This window comes from Furipterus horrens, unplaced genomic scaffold (genome assembly GCF_987537825.1).
Source record: "Furipterus horrens unplaced genomic scaffold, mFurHor1.1.pri manual_scaffold_9, whole genome shotgun sequence".
Taxonomy (NCBI): domain Eukaryota; kingdom Metazoa; phylum Chordata; class Mammalia; order Chiroptera; family Furipteridae; genus Furipterus; species Furipterus horrens.
In genome coordinates this window covers 88877980-88883339 of record NW_028327179.1, presented here as the reverse complement: position 1 = coordinate 88883339, position 5360 = coordinate 88877980, and the positions used below count along the sequence as shown (strand labels likewise).

Genomic DNA, 5360 nt, shown 5'->3' with positions numbered 1-5360 from the left:
TGTGACTAAGCTAATGGACCACAGACAGATCAAGTTGGACATGAAAATCAAGAAACAATTACTAGAGACAAGGGCTCTCAGAGGCAGATGTCGTAGCAGTGACAAACTGAGCTAGCTGGGTCTCACTGAAACACTCTGCTGCCAGAACAAAGAGAAATCCCAAGTCCATATGCAACTTTAAAGTGTAATTATGAACGAAATGACTGAGGTGCATTCTTGCTGGAGGGGAACTCTGCCTTCTTAGTTCCATGGGCATAGCATCTGGGTAAGTTGCGGATGGAACGGTGGGTTGGTAACAGGAAGAAGAGGGAAAACAGACAATGGGCCAGAAGATGGGGGTTTGAATCCTAATGTTGTTTAGACTGCTTGTGACTTTGGGGAGGTCAGTGATGTTGCTGGGTCTTTCCCCCATTTGGTGTCTTGCAGGCAGGCATTCATATATTTAATAGGATGATGGAGCTATACTTGGAGGACACTGGAAGAGAGTGAACATTTGGGCACTTCCTCTGTCAGGAGCTGTGTGAGGGCTTGACTTACTATATTAACCAGAATTCTATATAGAAATAGAACCAACAGAAGAAAGAGAGGGGTGGAGGAAGGAGGGGCAGGGGGAGAGAGAGAGAAGAAAGGAGGGAGGAAGGAAGGAAGAAAAGAGAGAAAGAAAGAAAAGAGAAAAAAGAAGAAAGAAAAGAAAAGAGAAAAAAGAAACAAAGGAAAGAAGGAGGGAGAGATAGATTTATTTTAAGAAACTGGTAATGTGATCGAAGGGGCTAGCAAGTCTGAAATCTGTAGGGTGGCAGACCAGCAGGCTGGAAACTCAGATAAGAGTTGATGTTGCAGCCTTGAGTCTGAATTCCTCAGCGGGCTGGCAACATGGGCAGGTTTTCTATGTCGCAGTCTTGAGGAGGATCCCTTCTTCTTCAGGAAATCTTAGCCTTTGCTATAAGGTCTTTGACTGATTAGATAAGGCCTGCTTCACAGATGGAGGATAATCTGCTTTACTCAGTGTCACTGAACTAAATGTTAATTGCATCTTAAAAATAACTTCATAGAAACATCTAGACTGGTGTTTGGCCCAACAGCCGGGTGCCATAGCCTAGCCAAGTCAACACAAAATTAACGCTCACACTTTCTCATTTAATGCTCAGGGCAACAACACCCAGTGGGTGGCGCTAGTGAAGAACAGCACTGGGGCTGGGTGTGACGTGTTTCTGGCTCCTGTTTCACATGAAACCATGCTGTATCTTGTAGATAATTCTTAAGATCTTTCTACTGGAACATTTCAAACTCTTTGTGGGAGACCATTTTTCCTCTTGTCCTTATCCCCAAAAGAGCTGCTAGTGTTAACTCCGCCCTTTTTTCTAACAAGGTCATGATCTACTGGGATCCTGGAATAGGAGCCGAACTTAACCCTGTGTCCAGACTTCAATCTTATCAGCTACCTCTTAACCCACATGTTTGAATCTCCATTGAATGGCTCAGGCCATGCATCCATCCATTCACAACACCTTTTAAATATTAATGATGTTCAGGCATTATGATGCGGACTGAGGAGGGACTATGGTTAAGATACAGACCTTTTTCAGTGGCTCAGTCTAGTCAGTCTTGAGAAGAGTATGATCAAACGAGCAAATGTTTGGAAAGGGCTTTTGATGGTCTACAATGCTAGTTCTAAGTATGTGCATGCTCATTGTAGCCAATGAACGTACAACCTTCCCAGATTTTATGAAAATGATATGGTTGACTTAATTCTCAGTGTGATAGGGATTGAACATTGCATGCACTCTGAGCATTTATTTGCTTAAAAGTTTAAGCAGTATGTATCAATTGCTTAACCACCTGTACAATCTCCTGGACCCCAGGAGAAATGCTAATGAAAGGATCTGAGCTGAACTCAACAGTGAGCTTCACCAAAGAGAGAAAAGAATAAATAGAAATGAAGATTGTCATTTATGTGGGATTGATTTTTTTTTTTTTTAATGCTGATGCTAATAATAAAACCTTCACTAATGTTGGATTTGGAGCTGGGTGTGTCCCCGCGCGCGCCGCCTGCCCGGCCACCCAGCCCCTCGCGGCCCACTGACAGGGACCTGGTGACCTTCCGTTGCTGGTGGGAAGTCACGCTGCTTCCGGGAGAGGCCTCCCGTGCGTGGCAGAGGGGCCACGAGCTGGTTAGGGCGCTTCCATCCCGCCCAGATGGGTGTCGCCGCCCCGGGCTCTGTGACGGCCTTTTCCGATGATGGTTTGATGGCTTGCCGCTGCCCTGTGTGGCTCGCCTGCGGCCGGGGGACTGGCCTGGGTTGCCAATTCTGCCGCGAGGCGAGGCTGGGACCCTGCAGGCCTCTCTGGCTCCAGTCTCCGGGTCTGCGCACCTCGCTACACTCTGCCCAGCGCAGGGACGAGGAAGCCGGGCACGGACCTGCCTCGGGGATGGCTGGCCACCTGGGCGGACCCCCTGCCCTGGCTGCCCTTCTTCTCTCGGCCCACACCACCAGGCCCCGGCAGGTTCTCCACCCCTCCTGCGGCAGAGCACCCCGGGGACCACAAACTGGTTCCCTGTCCCCGGCCTGAGGCTCGGACCACCTACTGGATGAAGCTGCTTGGCCAGCTTTGACGCTGCTCCCCAGCCCGCTTCAGAAGCTGCTGATGTGGAGGCAGCTTTGGGGCGGGACGGTTGAGATCCAGTGGGGGCTACAGCGCCCTGAGAGCCCCGAGGGCTCGGGAGGGAGGAACGGGCCGCCCTGCCGTGCAGAAAGTTCTGCCTTCTCTGAGTTTGGCCGACTCAGCTGCCAGCCCCCCTGGACTGGCCAGAGGACGCGATCCACTGGCTGTGCTTGTACCCCGACCCAGAATTGCAATGTGCCGCCTAGAGAGGAGCCTGGGACCCTGTGGCCCAAAATTTTCTCCTGGAGCAGCAGCTGTGGGCAGTGGCGCTGTTGTTGAGGAGCCTTGAGCGCTGCGTTTCTCTGGCCCCGCACTTAGCCCTTCCTCCTCCTGGCCTGGAAACGGTCGGCGCCATCCCGGACGTTTGGTGAACCCCTCTTATCTGGACAGCCTTCCTCGGGTAGAGCTTAGTTATCGGGACAGCGTTGGACCTGGCGGGCTGGTCGATTTCCAGACAGTAAGCCCGGAGCGCAGCGGGCGGCGTGAGGACCATTCTCAGCCCCAGCCGCGGAGTGCAGACATCACTTGCTCCTCCTGGCAGGGACGTCCACCTCTTTCTAGAGAAGGCCTGCCAGAAATTTACCATATTCACACAAGACAGCTGGAATTCCTTCAGCAGGCTAGCAAGGGGCAAGTGTCACCCATCCCCGAGGAAGGCCATGGTTACTACCTACAGCCTGGAGGAGGAAGACAGCCTTCTCCGATGGATCAGAATCCGGCAGAGGTAGTCCGACACAGTCCGCTCCCCCGCTGATGAAGCCATTCCCAGAACTGCCCAGGAACCCACGGAAGAAAAAGTAGGCTTGACTAAAGAGGTTCCTCTTGCTTGGGAAAAACAGGGCCCTTCGGAAAGCTGTCCATCTTGTGAGATGCCTGTGGAAAGGGAGCCTGGGGAGGACCAGATCAGTGTAGTTGACTCCTCAGGCATAGAAGATGACCTTCCCATTTCTGCCAGACCAGCCTGTAGCAACAGATGGATAGATTACATTTCAGGAGGCGCATCCAGTGACCTCGAAACAAATTCTGATTCAGGAGACGAGGACTGGGATGAGGAGGCTGAGGATGATGATGGTCTTGAGGGTGAGAGCTCCCTCTAAGAATCCGACCTTGAGCAAGACTTGAAAAGGCTTCACCTCTGGAACGCCTTCTACTGTATAGATTCTTGTAATCCCCTGAACTTAACAGCAGCGATTCAGGCTGCTGCCAGAATTGTCCCTGGAGACCCTTCTGACTCAGAGGAGGATGTATCTGACAAGTCTGATCTAGAGAATTCTCTCTAGACTGGAAGCTCTTCTGAGTCTCCTGACTGTAATTCTGGGGAGAAAGATGGCTGGGAATCTAGTGCAGATGAAACAGAGGCTCAGACTGTGGAACTCTTTCTGTAATTCGGATGGCCGCTACCACCTTTGAAATCTTAGGGCCCCTTTTCAAACATCAGGGAGAAATTGGAAAGGCTGTCATGACACAGGCCATCTGAACCCATAGTGCTGTGTCTGAGTGTCACACCTTACTTCCCTGTAAGTGCAACTGTTGAAGAGCCGAGACAGTGAATGTCTAGACATGGTAGAGTGTGGGGTTTTTTTCTGGAGAAAGACACATGCATATCAAGAGGGAAAAGGTAACCTTCCTTGAAAAAAGTTAGTGAGTATTATGTAAGTAGTGATGAGGATCACAAAGGACCATGGGAGGAATTTGCACGGTAAAGATGCAGATTCCAGAAAAGAATTCAAGGAACAGAAGACGCTGTTGGATATTGCCTGACATGTGAACACAGAGAATGTTTCATAAACTCCAGAAAACATGCTTCAGAGGACTTGCTGTTTGCAGCCATGTTCAGATGAGTTGATAGCCTCTGGCTCTAGCATACGCTAACTCCTACTTCAGAGGTTTCTTTTAAAACAAAAATTGGCAACTGTCCATTGACTTTTTTTTTTTTTTTTTTTTTTTAGAGGATATGTAACTTGGATCCAGCAACCTTGTTTAATATTATTTTGCAACATATCCCACTCAGAAATGTCCAGGGTTGAAGCCAAGCCCTGATAATGAAGGATGAGATGGTGTGATTTCTAATCCTCCCCTGTTTTATTTAGTCGAATATGTTTCTGGACATTGTTTGCTTGTTGAGGTAGAAAGGGAACCTTTTAAGGTGTAATTTTGCACTTTCGAAACTTATATTATTGGGAAACCATATATGGTTCAAAGCCCACTTTCCATTTTAATTTAAATTATGTGTACCTGTCTAAGAAGTTTGGGCTCTCTTTTTTTTTTTTTCTTCTTCCTCCTCCAACATTCTGAAATTGATGGACTTTTATGTTTTTTTTTCCTGTATTTTCTTATTGCAGTGATTTGGCCCTTCTACCTTATGGCTCAGAAAATAATCTTGTATCTTCTACCAACTTAAGGTACATTATCATGTGCCACTTTTATTTTTCTTCTAAAAAAAAAGTTGGGCTGAAAATGTGCGGTGGGTTTTTATTTCTAGGTTAAATTCTATATAAGCTATTTCCAAGGACAGCTGCAAAAGCAACATGTGCAGTACTGTTACTTTGGGAAACCTGCATCATTTTTAGCCAGATTTTAGCATCTAATACATTTAATTTCTGTACAAACTTTTTTGAAGAGGGTTCTGTATATATTATTGTGGTTTCCAGTTAAATGGTTCTTTGTATCTTTTAATAGATGGAAATTGTTGTGAA

At 47.7% G+C, this 5360-nt stretch overlaps 1 pseudogene; it reads left to right on the top strand.

Annotated features, from left to right (window-relative positions):
- The first annotated feature begins 2009 nt into the window (after positions 1 to 2009).
- LOC150002149 (protein phosphatase 1 regulatory subunit 15B pseudogene) lies at positions 2010 to 4543 on the top strand (annotated as a pseudogene).
- The last annotated feature ends 817 nt before the right edge of the window (positions 4544 to 5360 follow it).